Source organism: Typopeltis vanoorti, chromosome 13, assembly GCF_054136105.1.
Source record: "Typopeltis vanoorti isolate ZY-2024b chromosome 13, IOZ_Tvanoo_1.0, whole genome shotgun sequence".
Taxonomy (NCBI): Eukaryota; Metazoa; Arthropoda; class Arachnida; order Uropygi; family Thelyphonidae; genus Typopeltis; species Typopeltis vanoorti.
The window spans coordinates 35,941,544-35,968,176 of NC_143561.1; the positions used below are offsets into that span (position 1 = coordinate 35,941,544).

The following is a 26,633-nucleotide window of genomic DNA, read 5'->3' on the forward strand; positions in this document are numbered from 1 at the left end:
GTAATCCATGGTCTTAGTAGAGCTGACCTACGTTTGGCAAAAAAATAGCGAGTTAAAAATAATTAATTGACGAGGTTGCCATGACAACCAACAAAAGAGGAGGGGGGGGGAGAAGGAATATGCTCTCCTGTCATTTCAGAAATTTAAAATTCCGAGCACGTTGTATGAATTCCGAGGACACAAGATGGATTGCGGTACATTTTGAACGAACTGCATGTAAAACAAAAGATTGAGGAGGGGATGAATTATCCTTTAACAAGCACGGAAATTATCTTAGACAAATTAATTGAAAAAAAAAAAAAAACTGAATTTCGCAATAGCATTTATCCGCTTTAGTTGCAAATTTTGGTTGGTTACTAATATTATGCTCTCTCCCTACGAAGAAAAGGAGTTCTGAAGTTCACATGTTATGTCTGCAAAACAAGTACAAAGAGGGTTCTAGGTTCAATCTAACTGAAAGTAACGTATCCCATGAGTGCTCATACATTTTGTGAAACGTACCTAAAGACGGTTTTAACATGGCTTTCTCATTTCCTTCATTTGTAAGACTGTTCCTATTTTCTTTAAAACTCTTAATCTCCATAAAACAAGTTTATAAAGCTGCAGTCACATTCTAGAATCTGTTTTTCAGTGTTTTTAATGTGGTGTATAATATTATTAAATTCGATGAAAAAAAGCACAACCTTTGCAACAAGTACGTCAGAACACAAACAGAATTCTCAAGCAAAATATCCTTGATGGTTTCATCTAGTATCCTATCGTATTTCCAATAAAAAAAAAAAAAGTACAGAAGTTTAGTAATATTTCGTTCATTTCCCAAGTTTAACACAAAATTTGCCAATACGTACATATAAAAATGGCGAAATTTTAATAATTTGGTTCCATCTAGTGTTCTTGAAAGTCAATACACTTAGTCGAGTTTTATGATTTCAAAGAGGAACATAAACTAACATAAGAATATCTCAGCGCTTGTGAAAACGCGCAGAAGATATTGTACGTCACTCACAAACAGAATCTCATCACGTTGATGGAACGCAAAGCAAGTCTCGCGTGCAAAAGGAAGATTATTCAACAGCGAATCAGCCACAAGTTGCTTGGAGATACCAACTCTACATATCGGAAAACGACGACTCAGTTTTTCCGCTTACCCCCCCAATAAGTTATAGCTCTTGTAAGATTACAAGAATTTCATGTGTTCTACGGCAGGTTCGAAAAGAAAGAACTTCGATTACAATTTTATCTAATGCTAGAAATGGGAAACCCAGTTACATGGACTTTATTCGATTGTTATTTAAGTGTGATTCCACTCACCCATTGACTTTAGCCAAGAGTACATTAGTAACCCGGATGTCATAACAGTTAAATAATCCGAAACTCTCCTCTATAGAGTGCCCAAAAATAGAACTTATCAAGCCAAAAGGTGAACAACTGCAACATCCCGCGATCTTAAACCATAACCAGCATATCATTTTCTGAAATTGGCCATAGGCAATAATATGCTACTTAGGGTTAGGATCACGAGATGGTTGCAATTGTCTGCTATGAAAATCTTTTGATCTACAATAAATAATCAAATGCTTTGCTGCTGTTAGGCACTTAAGTTTCCCAATGTTATTTTTGTCTCGCAAACATGTTTGTTGCAGAATTGATGTGATGTTAATTTTTATTTAACAGCTATCTTTGGTCAGGTCACAATCGGCTATTACAAACCATTGAACTTCTTTGGTCGGAATAAATGGAAAACAAATTAATAATTATTTCATTATCTCGTAGTGTGCATTCGGAAAACACATTTGAAGATAAAATATTTTATATTTTTAATCAGATAGCGATTTATTATTTTTTTTGGGGGGGGGGCAACGCTAGCTAGGGTTGAAAAAACTAAGAGCGTTTTTTAACGGTATTATCTTTTAGTTTCAAAGAATTCAAACCTTTAGGAAAAGCTAAAAGGAGTAAACATTAAAAATAAATAAATACTGAGACCCTAACACGCTTAAATCAATTTCATTAGCTTTTTAATAGCATTACAAGCCAACTCGGTCATAATGCAAGGCTCATCGCAGGCTGAAGTTTAACTAATCCATTTATGTATGTTGCACAAATAAAGATAAAAAATGAAACATTAATTATAATAAAAAGCGTAATTCTAATGTAAGAAACATTCGAGACGATTATCTTAAAAAAAAAAAAAAAACATGTTTTCTTTCGTCCACATCTACATTTTACCGAACTAAATCCCTTGTTTGGGCGGTTTCCCAAGCAAGCATTCGCAAAGAGAATAATAAAGCGGTCGGGGAAGAAATATTGGGTATCACCACGGGTTCCAAATAAAAGGCAGTTTGAACAAATGGCAAAAGCCATTCGCTTGTTTGGGAATATACATTTAAGATGATGAGGTGGAAAAATAAAAAAAAAGGCAAGATAGAAACGTGTGCAGAATTGTAAAATTAAGTACTGTATATATAAGTATCTTCGTGTGTCATTTTCCAGATATTTTTATGAGTGGCGACATTTGATATATATGCAGTACAAACTGTTAACCGTTCTATCAATTGAGAGTTATTTCTTTTTCTTTATTTTTATTTCTTTATTATTATTTTTTTTTTTTCATGCACAAAAACTGCAACTTCAAAATTTCTTTCACTGCTATTCAGTTTCCGTTAGATCAGGGGTTCTGAAAGGTTACAAAAGCTTGATTAGCTGGCTTCGGATTTATGGAATTAGCAAACAAGATTCCATGCTATGAAACCAGTGTCTATTATGTATGTAAATTTTTGCGTCCTTAAGACTCATTTCTTTACATTGCCGAATGGTAACCTACCTCCACATAAGACCGGCTAACTCAAGGAAAAAAAAAAAAAAAAAAAAAAAAAAAAACACTTAAATCTTTTTTTATTTTTTTCCATTGTTTGCTTTCCACCTGATACCCCAAAATCTTCATGGCAAAATGCCATGCGATGGAATTATTCAAATGTATCCCAGTCTTTTGTTTTATAAAATTTTTCTTAAGTTAAAAATAATAATTTTTGGCATAATGAAGCATGAAAAAATGAAAACAGATTGTCTGCATAATAATTAAGAAATATGAATACTTAATACTTCCTGTCGTTCATAACAAACAACAACGCGAATTACAGTCAATATCAGTAAAGACAGAAACATAGAAGATATTTTCTTTTTTAATTCATAAGTTAATGGATTTTTCATGATAAGTAACCCAGCAAAAACAAATAAACAAACCAATAAGAATGGCAACGATCCCGAACTGATCCAAGAAGGGGAAATAGTTCATTTTATCTTGAATCCAAAACGATCCAAGATAAAAAAAAAATATGCATTGGTAATAACATTGTTACATACGGACATCATTCAACATAACAATTCTGTAGTCCTTTGAATCGTCATCTAATTTTGTCATTAAATAAAAGATCTAATTAAATCCGAAGCGTTGCAGCAAATTTTAGTGGATATTTTATGCAATAACATTTTGCCATTTGCCAAAACAGAGAATACGCGACTGTCGGCAACAATCTCAAATGGTAAATGGACAATAAAAATAAATCGAATTTTTTTTCAGTAATCATTGCAACTTCATATTAATGTCAACCAAAAGTTATCATAGCAAACTGTCTAATCATGTTTTGTCCCACCTAATCATATCGGAGCTATTTCAATCATTACCTCCTACCGATAAACAGACAAAAGAGTAATCCTACTGCATAATTTATCTTGGCCTCCCCCCCACCCCCCAAAAAAAAAGAAAAAAGAAAAAAACAGTACAAAATTTTCCAAAAAGCTTTTCCTAATTAAAATTCTTTTTTTTTTTTTTTATGTTGTGTCGTGTCTTCTATTTCTATACTGCTTATGAATTAGCGATCATTGCAGATGCTCAGTCATAGGTCGTGTGCAACGTGTATTCTCAAATCGTCTCCTTAACTCGCTCCCCAAGATTAAACCTTAAGTCCCCTCCCCCCCAAAAAAAGATTAAAAATGAGTGCGCCACTGTTGCCCATCTTTATTTCAATTTTAAAATCTCTTCCATTACAACACGTAGCTTGACTCTGTCCATTTTAAGTTGGTTTTCCTCATTCTGTCCAATATTCGTTTGGTTATTGGTCATGACTCCGATCCATATGTCATAACTGGGTTAAAAAGTTTCTATTTTCTGGTTTTATTTTAATGCATCAGATTTTTTGTCCTAGTTTGCCCAAAGCCGTCCATCCTAGTTCAATTCTTCATTTTATTTCTTCATAAATACTTCTTTTGCCTAATGTAAAAGGTCCTTCCAATAGTATACATATCCTTGTACTTTCTAGTTTGTTAAAATAACAAATAAAATAGGAAATACTCTGGTACTGAAAAATATTGCGTAGATACAGGACTAATAAAAGTACTTTACTCACTAAATAAATCTCCTCTTTTTTTTTTTTTTATTACTAAAACTAGGCTTCACAGAATATATAAGCGATGTAAAAATAAAATTTCGGAGATAACAAATTTTTTTTTCTGAATATCAAATCTAGACATACCGGAACATTTTGCAAAAAAGAATATGACGTAAAACGAGAATAGATGCTGCTAAATATACTTAGTACTACCCCGATCGGTATTCCACCCAGCGCATATTTTACAGCAAATAGGCTCCGAATTTCATATTTAGTGAGACACTACAATTTCAAATGAAATGAAGTTAACATCTGGCGTCAGTGGCTCAGAATTTAAGTCAATCTAAGCGATATTATGAGGGGGGGGGGGGATACTGAAAAATACATTTTCCAAACCCGAAGAATTGGTGTTTTTATTTCTTTTTACATATTATAACACACGATAAGACGAAATGGGTAGTATGCGTTATAAAAATACCATAAAGAAGATGAAAAAAAAAGTTTTCAAAGTATCCCATAAGTTTAATTATGGTTTCTTTACCATGCACAGCATCGCATTCTAAAATCTAGTATGAAATAGCATAGCGAGTCCCAAGTGAGCTTAGTTTTACCCAAAATTTAAATAGAGTACTTGGAGTTTGTCCAATATTTGGTCAGCATTTCCTCGAGTGAGAAAATTATAGCGAACTTTTCACTCCACTGCTCAATTTTATAAGCCTATCAAAATTCTCGGGAAAGAAGTTTTTTTTTTTTTTTTTTTTTTGTTTGTTTGTTTACATTTTAGATCACAATAAACAATGAATTTTACATGGAAGGGCCACAATGCTTGAAGTTTAAAAGTCTAGCACATCTAGATATAAGAGCCGAGTTTTCCAGGCTCCCTAATTCAATAAACGCACTCAGAACAGCTAAGAAACAAGTAGCAAAGTTTCGGTTGTAAGCTCATTTTTACTAACATTTATTCTAAAAGAAAAAAAAAATGAAAAACACGTTTTCTAAAATAAATATCTAGTTATAATAAGGAATTGCAAACCGGGACAAAAATTGACAGCCAAGTTGGCATTTGGCCGATAAATGCACGTTCAAGTTTACTGGATATTTATAAGAAATTTAGATAGTCGAAATTTTATCAAAAATATCTTTCAGAATAATGGCATCAAACATTTAAACTAGACTCTTTATCGTATCAAAGGGTATAAAAAAGACTTCAAACCTTTCTTGATGTCCATATAAATTCCTATATAATTTATTAAGCTTCGATCCCACATTCCAAGTATTGAGATGCAAATCAGTTTGTGAGAGAACTGTAAAATGAGCAATTTGTATAATGTGTCAAGATACTGAAGGAGGATCGCCGAATCGAAAAAAAAAGAAACGAGAAATCTCTTTATGGATAGCTTTTCCATGGCTGTCATGTTTGGTAAGAATATCGGAAAAACCAAGAGATGATCGCTAAGAATCTTAAATCGTGACGACGCCTGCCTATCTTGATTTTCTTGGCTTTTCTAAGATAAATCAAGCATTATTAATGCATCCTATATCAATTTTAGAGGAATGGAAACATTTAGATTAAGAACCTATCTAAATCCGCTGTGTAAAACGTGATACTTATCTTATTACAATTGAGTACTTTTGTCTCTTTGTCCAATACTATTAAAATATTATTAAATATAAAAAATCTCGCTGTTTTTTTTTTTAATTTTTATTGTTAGGTAACTAATACGTTCCCTATAAAATGCTACCCATCTGAATAATTTATTTTATTGCCATTTATGGATGACTTTTAAGCTAAGTGAAAATATAAACAGAGATGTGAAGAGCTTTGTTGTGATTAAGCCAGAATGAACTTGATTTTTTCATTTTTTTTTAAACTATCAACCGTTAAACGAAGATAGGAAACTCCTTAACATGAAAAATGCAGAAAGTTAAGGGGAAAAGTGCTAAAAATTACTTTTAAGTCAAAGTATATAAAAAAGGTTCTTTTAACATAAGAGTTTAATTATTCCTCGTCATCTCTGCCCGTTTGCTTCTTTTTTTCTGTTTAGTAAGTCTATTTTTTTTGTAATAAAAAACACCATAAATTGAAAGTAGCATTGCCACGGGTAGTATTTTTTTTTTAAAAAAAGTTAAGTAAAAACCGTAAAAATGAACAAAGTTCAAAACTTTTTTAAAGTATTACAAAGACAACTAGTCTTTTAACCATGCGCTTAAATCCTTATAGTCCTTAAAGGACTGGCTTAAAGGGGCGAAGCAAGAATGCTTTTCATCTTCCCCGTTATCTGTAGAGGACAGTGTAGGGATAAGATGTTATTGAGCTATTAAAAGATTGAGCTCTGATCATGGCAGGAGGGTAACAGCAATAGCCGAACCTCAGTTAGAACTTCATTGGCTACAGCAGTGCCATCCATTACCCTCCAAGGGTATTAATCATCGTTTCTGATGGTCGATTCCCATGAAGATCCATGCGCTTAAAAGAACTGAGAGATGGACTGAGTCCTTGACTCTTTATCCCGTCATCTGAATGAAGAAAATCTGTGGATGGAGTGTTATTGAGCTAAAAGCTCTAGTTATGGTTGAGTAACGGCAATAGCCGAGCCTCAGTTAAAACTTCATTGGCTACAGCATTGCCATTCGTTACCCTGGAAGTCCTAAAAAGGACTCTTCTTCACATTCTCGCATATGCGCTTAAAATTGACAATTGACATTTATGTCTTTAGGGGTGAAGCAAGATGCTTTTCATATTCCCCGCTATCTGTTGTGGTTACAGTGAAGATAAAATTTATAAGCAGTTTGCTCGCCCTGAATTGGCATGGAGATTATGCATCGCCACAGGAGGATAATATAGCTTTTGGTCTTCTATATTTGAATATGTTCGTTGGATCGTATGCTGCAGCTTGCTGAACCAAATCGTTGGGATGTGTGGACGTCTTTAGGAAAAACTTGGTTGCTAAGGATTGTAGAAAAGAGAAAATATAGGGAATATTTGTGTCTCTGTGGAGTTAATTGTTTCTAACATACCACGGGGCGTTCAGAATCATTCTCAAGCACTTGTTCTGCACTCACTGTATTTTGATAATGTTAGCATTAGAGGTGTGGCTCCAGATCGGAGAGGCATAGGTGTCTATAGGACGAATTGTCATCTGGTATAGTTGCAATTTGATTCTGTTGCTGAACTTGCTATTTCTATTAATTAGCGGATAGATCTGAGCTATGGGTGCGCTTGAAAAAAAAAAAAAAAAAACAATCTAACGAATATATTAGGTACAGGTAAAGAAAACAAATAGGTGTTGCGAGCTTAATGATTAAATTTAAAAAAAAAATCACCTATAATAGAATTTTAATAATAAAATCCTAAAATTAATAAGAAATAACATAAAGTTCTATACGAAAATTATTATTTTTTTTTATTTAACTAAATTAAACTAGTATGAAATCTGGTAGTAGGTTTGTTATACAATAATCTGTTTAATCTTACCAGTTTAGCGAAAGTTTATGCGTGACAATACACATTATTATTCATATTACTGTTTCGTCTTCAATATATTTTTATCTTTAGGAAAATTTAAATAAAACATGAAGCAAAATGTGCTGTACATATTGTTCTAGTGCTACAAGTTTTACAATCTTTTGCATATGAAACTGCTATAAAAATTTATCAAAACATAAATCCAAGTTATTGTTGTAAATATTTCCAACAAGCAACAGATCGGTTGGTTTATATTCAAAAGGTTGAACATTCCATTCAATGAATTTACCAGAAAGGAAGCACCCAAACGAGCAAGTATCAAATGGAGACTCAAAATCGTGCTACACTCCATTAACAAAGATAGTTTGGGGTCTGCGAAAAACAGAATACTGTACTTTCGTGGTACTTGGTTTCCACTATAACAGAACTCTGTGATAGCAGCTAAATGGAACGAGCTGGAAAATGTCATTAAGAAGGAGAAGCTATCTAGTATCTTGGCACACAATAGCTTCCACTATAGTCTGTCTTCAAAAATTTAAGCATCACAGCATGCTAAGAGAATGTCATTAAGAAGGCCACTTGTACGTAGTCTTGGTCCAACAAAAGAAAACAATAGAACTAGGAATTTCAGAAATTTTACATCCACTTGAGTTATGTGGATCATAAAGGAGAATTCAAATAGGGTGTGTGTTTGTGTGCGTGTCGAGGGAAGGCACACACACACACACATATCATTTGCTTATCAAACTTTCATCCCTAAACCTTATTCTTTTTGATTATTAGTGAAAAGGGGTTAAGATTCTATTAAAGGAACCTAAAAAAAAAAATACTTTCAAGACTGCATTGGGAATAGAAAAATGCTTGAAATTTCAACCCTTTTTTTTTTTTTTAATTAAGCTTCCTATTTGACGTTATTCTATTCGCAAAATTTTGGTCTACAAAAGAATAAGTTAAAACAAAGCGAATTCGAAAGGGACGGGGGAGGATCCCGTTACTGTTTCTCTGTCGATTAAAAATAAATAAATAAAAAATATTAAAATACGAAAAAAAATGGCATAGATGGCGTTGTACGTCTGTCTGCTTTTCTCTATTAGAATTACGATGTTAAACCAAAAAATAATAATTCAGACTGAATCCGGTTATATGAGGATGAATTGGAAAATATTATTCGCAACGCGGTATCTATTAAAATGAGAATGACAATAAAGTCTACAGCGCAGACCTTCTTCAGCTATAAAAACCTCAGTGGAAGAAAACTGATAAACTCCATCTTAAGACCAATTACGAATTTAACTGAAAACAAACTCCTACAGATTTCGACATATTATCATTAATATCATATTGAAGAAGTTAACAAGACCAGGGAAATTGTACGATAAAAGCTCTGGGAACGCCTAACAGTTATTTATTTTGGAATCCAAAATGACTTTTGGATGGTGACGTGAATGAATGGAGGTTTGGTATGTTACAATAAGTTTCCAGATGTCATGTAGGATGAGCTCTGGTTTCTTGTTCTATGTGTCTTGATAGTCTTTGAAGGCCCTTAACAATAGGCTGTCATCTTCTAAATATGAGGGTTGTTTGAAAAGTTTGGTAAATTTCCAATAGACGGCGACACAATTCGTTCATTCATAACAGTGTCGACACGTATCATCTTTTTCATGACCCCTGACAAAATGTTAGCCATGTACGATGCGTAGTTCTCGTTTGGCAAACATTTGAAATGACCGTGTTCGCATTTTTCATAAAAGTGAAAATAAAAAATAAAAAGTTTCGTGCAGTGATAAAACGCTTTCATTTGAATCAGATCAAAGCCGACTTAGATGCAGTTCGTGGGAACTCTGTACTAGCATTAAAGACTATTTATTTTTGGATAAAAGAGTTTAAACGTGGTCATAAGTCCATCGAAGATGACGCACGCTCTTGAAGTCACAACAAAGAAATGACTGACAAAATCCATGGTATCGTTATGGAAGACCACCGAGTGAAAGTGCGTGAAATTGCTGAGATTCTGGGCATCTCAACTGAACGGGAGTATATTATCCTGCACGAAAAATGGCACATGAAAAAGCTATGTGCGCGATGGGTGCCGCGATTGTCGATCAAAAACGCATGCGACCTTTCAACGAAGTGTTTGGCGATGTTTAATAGCAATTCGCAGGATTTTTTTGAGTCGATTCGTGAGTGTAGACGAAACTTGGATCCACCACTACACACCTGAATCCAAGCAGCAGTCAAAACAGTGGACAATGCCCGGTGAAATAGCACCGGAAAAAAAAAACGAAGACCGTTTTGTCAGCTGGGGAGATGATTGTCGCTTTTTTGGGGGGGATTCCCAAGGAATTATCACGATAGACTATTTGGAAAAGGGTGAGACAATAACACGAGTCTATTATGCGTCATTGTTGGACCGTTTAAAAGAACTGAGGAAAAAACGGCCATGATTGGCGCACAAAAAAGTGCTCTTTCATCAAGACAATTATGACAAAATTGCACGAACTGAGGTTCGAATTGGTTTCACATCCACCGTATTCTCCGGACATGGCCCCGTGTGACCACTTCTTGTTCCCAAACTTAAAAATTTGGCTCGATGGGAAAAAATTTTCTTCGAACAAGGATGTCATCAAGGCTGTCAATGACCGTTTTGCACAATTTGACAAATCCTATTTTTTAGATGGGATGAGAAAATTGAAAACTTGCCGGACCAAATGTGTAGACTTCGATTTAGACTAGAAATGAGAAATGAAGGTGATTTTTTCAAAAAAAAAAAAAAAATGTGTTCAACTTATTTATTATTATTTTTTTTTTGCCAAACTTTTCAAACAACCCTCGTATGGTATGGAGGTGGATGGTTATTTTATAACGTCCTGCTAAAATGCGAGAAATGAAACTAATTTTATGTATCCCACTTGAGTAATCTGCACTATAATGTTATATTTTTTTTAAAAAATAATTGTCTACGGGAGTTCCTAGAATCTTTATTGCACATTTTCTCTAATTTTCTTAACTTCCCGAAGATGTTGTTCTTTGATAATACAAGAAATTATATAGTTAAAAAAAAAAATCGCAAATCAGTGATATATTTCGGAATTTCTTTTTAGTAACTATTACTGCATAATTACTTTTAATACAGGTTGGTGGTATTGTGTGACACTCTTCCTTTAAATCATTGGTAAGTTTCATAACATAAAGAGGTCCGTCTTGAAAGTGCGCCTTAATTTTCCGTTTCAACCAGTTCATCCCACATATTTACCCAGTGGCGGCTCGTGGCTTGAAATCGTGGGGGTGCCGCAACTTTCGAAATATTCATACACACTAGTAAGTACAGTGTATACGTGTTTGGATAAAATATCAAAATGATGGTAAAAAAATTAAAAAAAAAATTAAACATGAAAAATGTTGTTTATTATCGATAAAATTATACAATTTAGTATAATTCAAAATCACTTAAAAATAAAATCCATTCTTCTTGTTTTGTTTCGAGCGAAAAGGTCAATAACTTTTTCCTTGATGTTTGTGCGACTGTTGAAGAATTTGTAGTTCACTTATAGTCACTACTGTCACAGAACTTATTTCCTGAGGTTGCATTTCTGAGGTCAATAATTGTCAATAACCCCAATAATGTTCTAAAATATAAACTATAACAAATGTTGTCTTTAATTGTAATGTCCAAATATTTAAAGAGACGGATTAAACAAGATAAGCACTAAGAACACTCTACTACTGGCGCAAACTGCATATAATATAAACAACAGTGGAACTGCCCGACAGACAGTGCCGCATTACGCTAATAGCTCGCATCTCACTATGACGTGCATATGCTTGCGCGCGTAGCAATATGACACTGGTAAACACAGTGCTGCTAGCGTCCTTCTTCCTCCTAAATACTACAAGATGGATTTTTATTATTTTTTATACAAAATAAGAGAATTGTATAGGATTGTTGATAATAAAATTAAAGATTGTTGATAATTAATAAAATTACAAGCAAATATAAATAAATTAATAAATATATTTATATATCGAGAAAAATTGGGGGTGCTTCAGTTCCGCAATGCCTATGCGCGAGCCACGCCTCTGGATTTACCATACTTAGGATGGGCTCTGTACTAACTACTGCAACCTTTCGATGTTATTCTCTTCAAACGTGTTGTAAACAGGTACTGTAGTTGATGATATTGCATGGGGGGGGGGGGGGAAGAGAACTCGTGTAGGAAGAGATAAGGGTCATTACCACAAAACTTTCACAAATCAGGACATGCCCTCCATTGTCCAGAACGTCAACGTGGGACTTTGAAGTCATAATTCCATGTACAATAAAGCTAATGGACCTAATCCAAGCAACCTCGCATTATTAGACACCTGCAAATTCCATTGTTGAGTTGGTAGATAGTACTCAACACCATTCGCAATTACTGATATTTCAATTTCTTACAAAGTATTTGTCGAAATTTTATTCACAGCCATGATAATGGTTTTTGAGAATCTCTAAAAAAAAATGGCATTTTTCGAGAAATGTTATTGGCTTATCGATGACTTCAATGACAACGACTAGTCCATTGAACAGACGATAAAACTCAAGACAACTACTTAAGAATTGTGGAATATAAGAGAGAGAGACACACACGACTTGGGACAATCTCCAGAAAATTAAATACCCTAGAAGAGCAGTATACTTCTGTTCAAGTCACTCCTTTATCTTCAATTCATCAGCTTTCTGAAAAAAAGGACAAAGTAAAAAAAAAAAAAAAAAAAAAAAAGTGGAGAAACCAACTTTTGAGCACGTTGCCATAACTAGCAGAAAACAAAACAGATCAAAACAGAACGATCGGTAGCAGATTATAAGGAGCTTTAGCATGTGCTTTCCAGATCTGCAAATGTTGACCAAAGGGAAATCATCCATACCGGTTCTAAAGAGAAGAAAATAATAAATAAAAAGCACACAAATACACTGAACTTTACCATCAAATGGAGATAACTGTTGCATTACTATAATTTTTAACTCCAGATGAGCATCAGTGTATCCTAACGTGACTAATTAACTTAAGAATTTTCAGTATGCAGTAGTTAAAAAAAAAAAAAAATGAATGATAAAAGTGTACGAGGGGAGGTCTGGAAAATTCTGATAAACACCTAGAACCAAAATGATATTAAAGCAACTGATATAACTACAAGAAAGAACATAAGTTACCTTCATAACTCTGCTACTAGTATGTTCTTTCTTGTGGTTATATCAATTGCTTTAATATCATTTTGGTTCTTGGTGTTTATCAGAATTTTCCGGATCTCTCTCGTATACATAACTAAATTAATGATTTAATTCTATGGCTTAAATTTAGCGTTCCTAAATTAAAAATAGCTGGTTTCATTTTCACTATGCTGCAAAAATTGTAAAGATATCTGAAAGTTAGGAACGCTAAATTTAAGCAGTTTATCACAAATCACCACTGGCCACGATTACAGTGCCACTCTCCCTTTCTGTCATGTATTTAAGTTTCCTATTCCACTAGCATCTCATCGATCAATCTGCTTATAATATTCCCCGTTTTCTGCCTATTCGTTGAAATGTCCACTCTCCCATAATATCCCCTCGTATTCAAAATTCTACAATCCTAATATCATTTTACAAGTTTTCTGAACCTCAGGTTCGTGTTGCTCTTCAAAGGTACTAAACATAAACATCAATAGCGAGCATTCTCTTTAATGGAACATCCAAAAAAGGTAGGCTATGGCCTACCTTTTTTGGAGGACGCTCCATTAAACAGAAAACTTCCGATATTTATACCTAACGACATGTTAGGTATAAATATTCTCAGCTTCGTAATTCTGTTTAAGTGCACTCCCACCCATATAAGATATTATTTGCATTTTCTTAAGCCCCAAATGCAAATCTTTACGTTATCATTATGTTTATCGCTCTTTCTAACCTGGGTCATCCAGCAAACAGTAATATCTCCCTCCCAAACCATTCACAATATCGTTAATATACGAATTAAACAAAAACAATTCAAGAAACAATGCACTCGCCTTCGTTTTCTCTATGCGCTAATCTTCGATACATCACACAGCCACTCTTTTATCTATGCTATCACTTTGTTACCCATTGCTGATCATTCTAAGTCATTTAATAACTTATCGTTCGGAATTCTATCATTTTATTATTACATGTCAGCGGATTACTAAGACTTTTCCCCTTTGCAAAAGAGCTTACTGTTTTCCATAGTTTCGCTAATTACACCCAGTGGTGAGCTATAAGGGGCTCGCGCGAGCCTTTTGTTAAATTTTTCTGAAATTTGCGAGCCCCTTGTTCTTCTTGTTTACTTTTTTATTTTTTCAAAAAAAAAATTTTTTTTTAAACATTAAGCGACAAACTCATACGGTAACCTAACAAAAATTAGTCTATTCGGCAGTGTATAGATTATTTGGAATTATTGTTTCAAATCCTCTATAACAGTGGGTGTTCAACTTTTTTTGCTACGCGAGCTACTTTTCTATAAAAAGTTATTCGGCGATCTACTCTCTTATATAGATCACGTTCCCACAAACCTGATATCTGATTACGCACAAATAAACAACTAAAAACTTTATTTGTGTATTTAAAAATTTATTTATCACTTTTAATTATTTTAATACAAAATATATATATATATATATATATTGGAATAAAATATTTATTTCTCTATTTAGGAAAACCAAAGTTAGAAAAAACAATAGATTGATTACAAACTCACAAGTTACAGGAAATGCTGGTTGATTTAAAAAAAAAAAAAAAAGTTAATGTGAAATTTGGCATTGTTTGGATCTCGCATTATTTTCATAGTCAAGTTGATATGAAGACGTGGCCAATCGCAGACAATCATCCAAATGATCTTTTGTAATTTGGTTTCTTAATTGATTTTTTATGACGTTCATATTTGAAAAAGCGGATTCTGACAAGTATGTCGATCCGAAACACGACAGAATTTTTCGCGCAATATCAGTTAATATTGGGAATTTTTCATGTGCATTGTTCCAAATGACTTCATTGTTTATCGATTTTAAATATAAACTATTCTGAATGCTTATTATCTCAAGTTCTACTTCAGCTTGGTTTATATCAAACACCCCATTAATTTTATTTGAAATTTCTGTGATGTTCAAGTTTTATTGAAATGGATTATTGATAAAAGATGCAATCATTTCAGTTTTATTAAAATCTTTAAATCTTGAATTTATTTCTTCCTCAACTAATTCTATTTCACGAATAAATTCTTTTAAATCATAGCGAAGCATTTCTCGATTTTGTTCAAAAAAGTTTAATAAATATGGGAGATGTCTAAATTCGCGGTCATTTATATTTTTCTTTAATAAAAGTAAGTATTGTTGGAAAGTTTTTATTGAACTTAACATGTCAATTAAATTTTTATCTCTACCTTGTAACTCTAAATTTAAATTGCTTAATTTGGTACAGAAATCTACTAAAAATGATAAGTGTAACAACCATCTTTTATCACTCAGTTGTGGATAAATATCTCCTTTTTCATCAAGAAAAATTTTTATATCGTTAATTAATACAAGAAATCTTTCTAAAAATTGACTTCTGCAGAGCCAGCGAACATTATTGTACAACAGAAGTTCCCTATCATCATCTGCCTGTAATTTAAATAATCCCCGTTGCAGGGCTTTTCCTCGAACAGAATTTACAATTTTAAATGTAATATCCAAAACAACTTTTGTGTTTAATCTTTTACTACACAGTACTTGTTGGTGAATAATACAGTGGTACGTTAAAAAATCTGGATATTTGTCATCGTTTTTACATAATGAAATGAAGCCTGATTTATTACCTATCATTGCAGGAGCACCATCAGTAGTAATAGACACAAGTTTAAAAGGCGGAAGTTTGTGTTGTTTCACAAATTCATCAAATGCCAAAAAAAATGTCCTCTCCCCTAGTCCTTCCCAATAATGGTATAATTTTCAAAAGTTCTTCTTTATTTGAATAATCTTGAAATACCATTAACTGAGCAATATCAGTAAAGTCGTTTGATTCATCAAATTGTAACGAAAACGCACACACTGGTGAATGTCTGACATTAACCTGGCCTGGAAACTTTTCTCCAGCAATTGGAACTCTTCCTTTCGGCAATTTGAAACCTTGTCAGCGGCCTAGAAGTAGTCTTCTCTCTAGCGACGTCTCGAACCGAGAAGCTTCTCTCTCAAGCAAAGTGGATCCGGGCTCTGACGGCGACTTTCAATTCTGAAACCGTAACCCCCCTCTGCTTGTTTTAGTCCCTTTTTATTAGGCCTCCTCTGAACCTATGAAGTTTGGCAACTCCCAAAGAATCAGTATGAGTCTTTCATCTTAAGTTTCAAGTTCGGCACGCCTTTTGTTCTCCTCCGCTTTCTTTTGATTGTAAGTTGCCAGCCATCGGAAAGTTGTTTGAACTCTTTCTGACTGACTTCGGAGATGTTTACATTAGAGCCTGCAAGCCTTTCTCATACGTACAAGTTTCAATAACAATCTTTCTAATGCCGCCATGTACAGCTTCGGCCACAAAAACACTGCCTTTATTTTTAACACTCTAACATATTCTTATTAAAGCAGTGTATACAGTTAGCTTCAAAAGAGTTATTTACAAAAACATCTAATACAAACTATACCGAGACAAACAAAGTTTATTTTTTTACAATATTCACATGGGACTTACCTAAGTAAAAAATCGATGTAATGTGCTTTGGAATATTTAATATTTAAGCTACAATCGAGTTTTTACACTTTGCTTATAATCGTATTCACTCGGCTCGCTGTTTGACTTCCACTGATCCAAATTAATTCATTTACCAGGACTTATAAGAAAATTACTGATTTGACAATTTTAACGAAAAATAAATAAATAGCAATACACTTAAAGCGAATTAAAAATAATACAAAATAATGATAAATAAAATATTATGTTTTCAGTTTTAATTAAATTTGTAAGTAAGGAGGAATACACAAGAGATCGACCAAAAATCGCTCCGCGATCGACGGGGTTGAACATCCCTGCTCTATAAAGAATGCGCCCAAGTTTGAAAATAAAATAAGCGCATGCGCTATCTTTACCTTTCTCCCTTCTGGTAGTCAATCGTATAGTAAAACCAGTAGCCAAGCAAATGTTTCATAAAAGAATAAAAGATTTCATTCTTATTATATTTTGATAGTTAAAAAATGTTTTTCTTATGCAAGATAAATTAACACAGTTCATTGTTTGCAAATATTTCATGTTTAGATCATGAAATATTTGTTTAAAAATGATAGCCTTTAGAGGTCGATTGTCCTCTCATACTTTTTGACTGGAATTTATACACACGCTGTATTAATAACAGTTTTTGTGTGAAATGCGGCTTTCTTTCTTTCTTTTTGTGTGCCAATTCCTTAAAGAGTTTTCTCTTTAAGAAAAGATTTTCGAAATAAGCACCCAACAAAATCGTAAGTGGTGACCTGCGCAGCAGTCAAGTGACGCAAAATGTCTCCTCAAAGCAAAGAAGAGAGACAGGAAAACGAGGACTTAAGAGATCTGGGGGAAATGTGGCACACACGTGTGAATGAATTCAAGAAAGAAAGTTAATGGTCAGTCGGACGCTACGAAAAAACGGAAAATATAGTCGCGATACCATCGCAATATCCTACCGCTGTGGAGAAAAGGAAGTCAAAGAAAGTCGCAATTCAGGGACTTTCTCTATCTGAGGAAGTTATTCTGCCGATATCTTCAAATAAACCGAGAGCTGATATATCTACAGCACTGGAAACTGGTAACCTGTTCCTCCTGTATCAGCTAACGTTTTCTCTAGACCATTTCAAAGATAAAAGATCCCCATGTCACTTGAAATGCAAAGAGAATTAGAAGGATTACCATTAAGGGGATTTTAGAAACCTACATTCTATTTAAGCTGGACAATAGAATAACGTTTGACAAGTTTCTTTATAAAGGCATTTCACAAGAAACTGGCATTTATGAAGGATTCTTGTCTTATTCCAGTGAACTCGATGCTTTTGAGATATGACACTTCAGCAAGTCTGGACTGTTCGACTCATAATATTTGATTTCACGAATAAAAGCGGAACTTCCAATTATTTCCAATAAGATAAGCCACAATCTAGTAAACACCCAGAAAACCAAAAGAATTTTGTCATTAAGAGATGAGACAGGCAACAAAAATATTCGGTGGTTTTAAAATTTTGGGCAGATGAAGCAGGAATTCTATAAGATCAATTTAACGAGAGAATAAGTCATTGGAAATTCGCGTGTACTTTATATTTTAAGTAAATATTTTAATTTTAGAAAAAAAATATTTCTTAATGCTTCAAAAATATATTCTTTGGACTTGCTTTATCTCTGAAAAATTGGAAATGTATTCAATTATAAAAGAAATCGAAAACTGGTTGATTTCATTCGACCACAAAATATAATCAATTTTTATTATGTAAACGTCGCCGGAAGTATCACGATTGATTTCTTTTAAAGATAAAAATAATTCATCTTTATTACTTGAACGTTGCCAAAAAGATGTTTATTTATTTATTTTTAACAGAAAAATAAGCAATTTTTATTACGTGAATGTCGCCAGAAAAATCCTGCCAATACGAATATCGCCACAAGTACTTTGTTAACATTTAGTCCGTGCTTAACTCAATATTTTGCACACAAAAGTAATATTTTAATTTATTATTGTTGTAGTTTTATATTAATCGCAAAGAAAAGTAAATGACAATTACTGTTCTAAGACAATCGAAGTCGAAGGGAAATAATTATAAAAATTCGAGAAAAAAAAATAGTTGATTAGCAAACGACCTAATTATCTTTCAACTTGTTTTAAAGATTCGAAAATTAATTTTATGACATTCAAAGAAAACAAATTTCGCATTTTAAGACGCGGAAGACATAAAACTGGAAAAACTCACAGGAATTCTAATGATAAAGTAAATTAGCGTCCTTTTAAAATCTGATGCGATGAAAAATGTATTTCGTAATTGGGTATTAATAATTAAACAAGAGTTTTAGGAACTTAATGGAAAACATTGAGAGATGACGAAAATATAAATAAAGTCTACGACTTCACTCCGTGCATCTGTTCCCTTCGGAGAAACGTCCCTAACACAAGCAACTAATTTTCAAGGTTCGGTTTTATTTGACAACTAAAAATATATTTAAAAGCAAGTGAAAACACAGAGGAAATGAGCAAACAGTTTCAAGTAGCGAAAACTGATGATAATTGTCAAGACTAATTAGCATCCAGAGAGATAATTAATGCTGAACGGTTAATCCATATTCTTTTAACACAGCTCTTACTAGCGTTCATTTAATGGAAGATCGAGTCTCGAATTCAATTCTCTGCCTTTTGCAAAGCAACAATAAACGAAAAATAAAGGGATTTCGACAGAGTAAGCAGTTCCATCTGGGAAATGCTATCTATCATAAGGACTATATTATAATTATGTCCGAGTCGAACCCTTATATATTTGCACGAGGTATCATATATTATATAAAAACTAACAATAAATCTTAAAATGAGAACAGTTCCTCAGATGGAGTAAACGATATCTGCAAAATCGTGTTTTTATTTTCAGATTTATTTTCTGTCGTTGCGTGTGTTCTTCTGTCCACTCTGACTGTTTTGCGGTAGGAAAAACACTGCTGCCTCCGTAAAGAGACTAGCTAAGCGACGCACCCAAGGTAAATAGTACATCAATCCATCTGTTATTATTATTATAAGTTATATCTCCATTTAAGGTTCGTTTTAACAATTAAAATATACAAAATTTAAATAGATATATACGAGTAAGAAAAAATATTAAAAACAATTAAACATAACAAAAGTAACTACAGTAAGGCCCCCATATCCGCGAGGGTTTGATTTCATCGTCTTCCGATGAAATCAAAGCACCCCTGAGTAGTGTTGGTGAAGTGGCAAACCAAAAAAATTGCCTGATCCAGTAAAACTTCGTCTTTAGACAAATAAAATTTAACCCACATAATAATTATGTAGAACAAAATGAGAAAAACAGGCCAATGAAAATGCAATTGTTAATAAAATCTTAACATTTTTATTCTTATTAGGAGGAATTGACTGCGATCGGAACAACTTGTTGTGTTCAGCTACATATTTATTCATCTTCCGAATCTTTGGCAGTCGACTGCTTGTTTGCCTACTGAGCAAATGATGTGCACGGCTGAGGATCATCGATAGTAGAAGCTTTGTCGACTTTTTTAAAAAAAAACGTTGTTGGAAGCTGCCGTTTTTGTCTCTTCAATTCAGTAAACAGGTTCTTCAAAGGTTCCAAACGCTTCTGTTATTGGGCGAGTAATTTTTATGCTGCGCTCCATCATTGAATCACAATCCATTATCTGCTCCTTTAAGGTTTGAGCCGTTCGAAATATCGTGGCCAATTTTTCGAGTGTCCACGCTGGTGGTTCTTGTTCACTTTCATCCTCATCTTCTTCTGTAGAAGATTTGGCAAGATCTTTCAACTCCTCGTTAGTGAGTACCTCATGATGTCCATTTATGTAATCATTCAATCCTTCTTCCGTCATGTCGTCAAATCCCTCTCCACCTATTTTCCGTGTTGTGTTAATTATCGTTGTTATCTGCGAGTTAATATCAGCGACGTCTTGGGAATTATGAACGGCGTCACTTCACAAATTCTTCCAGCATGCAGTTACCGTTTCTGGTTTCAATTCGTCCATTGCTTCCTCGACGAATACAATTACATCTGCAATTGTGAATGATTTCCAGCATTCTATGACTCCAACATCAGCAGAATCCTCAACCATTGCACGAATCATATCGTAAACCTGCCGAGCATACGAGGCTTTGAAGCATCTCATGACACCTTGATCGAGTGGCTGAAGCAATGAGGTCGTATTAGGTGGGAAGAAAACCACTTGAACATTTTCATCTTCGGTGATTAGTGACTCAGGGTGCCCCGGAACGTTGTCTATTATCAATAAAACTTTAAATGGTAATCCTTCCCTCTCCAAGTATTTTTTCACCTCAGAAATAAACACATCGATGGAACCATTCCGTAAATAACACGACCGTGACCCACGCTTTCGGATTTGATTGCCAAAAAACAGGCAGACAACTTTTGTTTTTGTTTTTAAGGGCACGTGGATTCTGTGCTCGGTAAACAAGGCTACGTTTAATTATATGACCAGCTGCGTTCCCACAAAGTACCGGCGTCAATCTGTCCTTAAATGCTTTTTTCTTGTCATGTCTTCCACCCACAAATTCAAAGCTTTCTCTACCTTGAGTAACGTCTTATCACGCACTGTACCCGTAACTTTTGCAGATTTGGGCGCAATGGAAAGACTGGCACGGATTTTTTCTTTGTTCTTCAACACTTCACGTATCGAAGATTCGTTTTTATTATGGATCTTGGCAACGGTTGCAATTGCCTTTTTTTTTTTCTACTTCAATCATATTGAAAATCTTTGATTTTTCACTAATACTGAGCACATCACGTCTTCTCTTCGGTTTTGAAGCCATTTTTAAAAATTTCACAATTTAGTTGCTTGAATTTAAACGCAATTTTTTTAATTGCAATGACAGACAATTGACTGCTTTCTTCGACAATTCGAGTAAAACTAAACATGAACAAACACGCAGGTTTAAGTCCATGCGCCTAGCAAAACGAGCGTGTTTCGACAGGTTTTCAGCCTACGCGTATGCATGTCTCAACTGGCGCGGTGCTCGACCGTTTCGCGCGCTTTTTTCGAACCACGGATAAGTGAAATCGCAGATACGGGGGGGCTACTGTATTTTCGGCATATAGAGAAATGACTCAAAATTTAGACCTATAACAATATGCTGAAAGAACGAAGACACTTTGAACTTAATTGGTTGATGGACCGACTCCTTGACTCTTTATCCCTTCATCTGGATTTTAGATTGTGGGTGATGAGATTATTGTGGGTAATTTACCCGCTCATTGTGAGCACTGAGGCTGTATCAGCTTTCTCTTGCGATGGAGGATTTCGGTTTTTTATGTTTGAAACGATCTGAGGGTTTGTAGTCCGCTGCTTGTCGAACTAGTTGATTTGGGTGATTATCCGTGATTGTGAAGAATTTCTCTGCAATGTCTGTCGTATAGGTCTGGAAGATTGGCTTCTTGATGTAACTGGATGTTTCTGATGAACCATGGGGCATTAAATGCCATTCTTAGGCATTTATTTTGTATTATCTGAAGTCTGTTGATGTTGCTTTTAGTCGTGTGACCCCAGGTTGGAGAGGCATAAGTTAGTTGCGGTCTGATTACCGATTTGAAAAGGAGGATTTTGTTGCTTATGCTTAGGAAGCTGTTCTTATTCAAAAGTGGATATAGCTGTGCTATAGTCTGACTTGCCTTAGTGGCAACACTATCCATATGTGACTTGAAGTTTAGACGTCTATCAAGATGAACTCCTAGATATTTGGTAGAATTGTGCCAAGGGATGATTTTACCAAACACATGTATGCTTGTATTCGGTCCTGCTTTACGTCTGGTGAAAAGTACTGCAGAGCTTTTGTTTGGATTGATTGCGATATGTCATTTGGTGTACCAATCCTCCAATTCATTGACTGCTCTCTGCAGCTTGATTGTGGCCAGGTGTGGACGGAAGGATCTGGCTATAATGATTGTGTCGTCGGCATACAGAGCGGTGATAGCTAGAGACAGTTTGGGGAGATCAGCCATGTATATGGAGAAGAGTAGGGAGATAGCAGAGAGCCTTGAGTTACTCCGGCCGTGATTCTCCTCTTTGTGGATCTGATACCGCTGAGTTTTTCAATTTTCTGTTATTTAGATATGATTTGATAAGTAGAACTAGTGGTAATGGAATACCAACTTCGTGTAGTTTAAAAATTAGTCCGTGATGCCACACTCCATCAAATGCCTGAGTGATGTCCAGGAAAACTGCACCAGAGTGTTGGTGCCATTCATACCCCTTGGGTTATATGTTCGACAACTCTGTAAATTTGTAGACTTAGAAATTCTCTGTAAACTTCTTCGAATATTCGTTCATTGAGAGGTTTTGACATGTTTGATAGGAGGTAATAACTCTGTTAGAATAAAGTTTGAGACATGGGTCCTAGAGCCCAATGTAAATATCCGTAGATCAAATCGATCTACCAGCATGGGTAGCAAAATTTTGCACTTAAAAGTTTTCTGAACAAAACTACTTACCAAAAAACTTCATTTATACATACTTTTGCTACTTGATTGCGAATCTAAACCAAAACTCAACAGACATTATTCGTCAAACTAAACGATATTAGATTCGCTAGACCTTTATATACGACTCAGCTAATCTTAACTCCTAATCCGCGATAGCTACCTAGAATCAAAACTGGTAATAAGAACGAAGACACTTTGAACTTCTTTGGGAGATGGACCGAGTCCTTGACTCTTTATCCCTTCATCTGATTTTGGCTTGTGTGTGAGAGGATTATTGTGGGTAATTTACCCGCTCATTGTGAGCATTGAGCGGGTAAATTGTATTAGCTGTCTTTTGCAATGGCGGATTTTGGTTTTTTGTGTTTGAATTGATCTGGGGGTTCGTAGTCCGCTGCCTGTCGAATTAGCTGATTTGGGTGATTATCTGTGAGTGCGAAGAATTTTTCTGTTATGCCTGTCATGTACGTCTTGATATCTGGAAGGTTAGCTTCTTGGTGTAACTGGAGGTTTCTCATGAACCAAGGGGCATTAAATGCCATTCTGAGGCATTTGTTCTGGATCGTCTGCAATCTGTTGATGTTGCTTTGAGCTGTGTGTGCCCAGGTTGGTGAGGCGTAAGTTAGCTGGGGTCTTATGACTGATTTATAGAGAAGAATTTTGTTGTGTTTATTTAGGAAGCTGTTCCTATTCAAAAGTGGATATAGCTGAGCTATAGTCTGACTTGCTTTAGTGGAGATAGTATTTATGTGTGTCTTGAAGCTTAGGCGTTTCTCAAGATGAACTCCTAGATATTTGGTAGAGTTCTGCCAAGGGATGATTTTTCCAAACATTTAAAAGAACGAAGACACACTGGGTAAAATTCCTCTTCAACAATTCACGTGCATATTTCTAAAAGGTGTATGGGATGAGTTAGGTGAAAATTTAAAATTTCTCAATAACTGATTTAAATACTTAAAGAATACATTTTAGATTATACTCGCATTTAGTATGTATATACAATTTTATTTATGAAAATTCTCTCTATATAAAAGTAAATAAAAACCTAATTTCTAATTAAAGATAAAAATAGTACACCTAAGTACAAATACTTCTCTAAGAGCCTCATTAATTTAAGGTACCCGCTATAAACATATTCCAGAAGTTAATTGCAATTGCTGGCGACTCTTTCACTAAAATAATATTTTGTTAAGTTTAAGCTAGAGCAACTTTTTATGAGTTCAAAACTATGTCCTTCTAGTTCGTAATTCATGGGAAAATATAAAATCAAGCGTTTGCTTCTTGGTCTCATCTCTAAGGGTTTGCAACATAACCTTCGACTACTTTCTTCATAAGAGTGGCCAACCATTCTAAATATCAATAAGGATGCTCTCCTCTGTTTTTCCCAATCTATTTTCTAAGATTTCTAAGATATCAACCTGGCATATGACGCAATGCTCGAAAATTCGAAGTTAAGCCTAACCATCAGTCTAAAAGTTAGGACAAAAATGGCCTCGCCTACTCTCTGTAAGGCAGCGCTTCTGTGGGCCGTAGGTTTTGTTGAGGGGAGCCGTGAAATAATGAAAACAAAATGCAAAATGTTTTAAGACTAAGTAGATTTTTTTATCTTAAAAGAAACGTATTGAATTTTTAGTATTTATTATTTCTTTTTTGTTATTTTTCATATTTTAATGGGATAAAATCCCACATTGCTGTTGGTTCACAAATTTGCTTCCTGCGTATTTCGGCGCTTAATGAATCTTAGTAAATGTATGCTTATTCATATACGTTTCCTTTCAAAGCAGAAATCTAAGAATTGCAGTTTCAAATATTTCACCTGATACTGACTATTTGTTTAACGGTATTGAAACACATCCATCACATTAAATTGTTATTAAACTTCTTTTATGTTTTTAATTCTTTCTTTATTACTAATCGTTTTACGTTTCATGTGCTCGTACTGCAAATGTACAAAAACAATATATCTACCCTATATAAAAATATGAGATAATGTGCCATGTCAAATGTGTATGTAAGATGCTAAAAATGTAATATTTGCATTCGATTTTTGCAATATTCGCTGTGTATGTTTTGTATTGAATATAAATACAATAAATATTATAATAATATGTCTGCATTACAATATTTTTTCGAGGGGGGGGCTGTGAAATATTTTAAATTTTCCAAGGGGGGGGGGCTGACATCCAGAAGTTTGGGAAGCACTGCTATAGGGGAACAAAAGGCGTTAGTTTTTTTGTTTTTTTTTCTAGTAATTCGTTAAAAAAAAAAAAAAAAACTTGCTCTGCATAACTGGCATAAATTATAAAATCTATTTTTCCTCATCGCCAAATTCACACATTTTTCTATTCCATTGTCAATATAACGGACTCTTCTATTTATATATATTATAATTTATTTATTTATTTAAGTATTTCATATTTAGAAGCAGAATTTTGGTGTTTTGAATTTATATTACATTTTAAAATGAATTTAATTTGATTTAATTTATAAAATAGGCATTCAGTATTTTCTCAGTAATAAAAAAAAAAGAGTTAATCACTTGGCATAAAAATGAAAGATTTTATGGAAAAAAAATTCTTTTAAAACATTCTGTATATTAAGTTAATCAGTATAAATACAATTTGTTACAAAATCTATGAAATATAAATAAATATATATCTCTATAAATAGAAATATATATAAAAATATGAGATAATTATTTCGTAGAATTCTGTTTTCTAACATTTTAATTCAAAAAATCCACAAACATTTCATTCAAAACATAGAATCAAGTTTAAAAAGCATCGCATATATTTTTAAAATTAAAACTGAAAAATTGCGAGGTTTATAAAAAAATATTATGCAAGCATTTTGAAAAAAAAAAAAAAACATAAATGTTAAATATATATTGTTCATAAGTGGTCAAAGGCTTAGGGCTTTTGTAGTTTTCAATTTCACGTAAACTTTTGTGAAATTTAAAATTCATTTAAATTAAAATCTCCCCTTTCATCCGTGGCACGGAACTCAAATGTACTTGAAAATATTGACATTCTAGTAAAACTTTTCCCTTCAATTCAGTCAAGCCTCATTTCCCATCTAAAATAGGCTTAGCTTACTTGTATAAATCCGGTGACAGATGCAAAATACTTCATCGGTTTAATGATGGCTGCCTTTAAAGCAAATTGTCAATTTTATTATTAAACTAATTCCCGTGTGTTGTTTGAAGTTTGTCACTTTCTTTTCTGGACAAACAATATCTTAAGGAAAGAAGAATTCAAATCTCCAGTGTAATTCAATCTGTTTTGTGCATATTTTCATTAACGAGAATCATTAGCGAGAGAGTAAGAGAATTTAACATCCATTACTCACTTTAGTTAAACAGCTTTCCGAAGATTACCGTTTAATTTTTACGTTTTAAACAATTCTAATTTAAAGTTAATGCTTTCTAAATAACTTCTTAACTTTTTAAACTTAGCTGCACTGTTCAATGAATATTCATATCAGCTCCAAAGAATGCACAAAGTTCTGAAAAGGAAAATCTCAATTAGAAGGAAGTGGATCGATTTTCCCGCATCAAATTCTTGGCCTCTTGAAAAGAAATTCTCAGGACAGCACAGAAAGCTAATTTTCA

General features: G+C 33.9%; 1 protein-coding gene and 1 long non-coding RNA gene across 4 annotated transcripts in view; one reads left to right on the top strand and one right to left on the bottom strand.

Annotated features, from left to right (window-relative positions):
- homer (protein) overlaps positions 1–26,633 on the bottom strand; it is a 450,806-nt gene that overhangs the window by 321,141 nt on the left and 103,032 nt on the right. The gene's annotated exons all lie outside the window — the stretch shown is intronic.
- The window catches only part of LOC150100047 (uncharacterized), a 196,276-nt gene that overhangs the window by 102,569 nt on the left and 67,074 nt on the right, over positions 1–26,633 (top strand). The window contains exon 2 of the long non-coding RNA XR_016549236.1: positions 19,442–19,547. This is a non-coding gene — a long non-coding RNA (uncharacterized LOC150100047). The remainder of the gene's footprint in view (positions 1–19,441; positions 19,548–26,633) is intronic.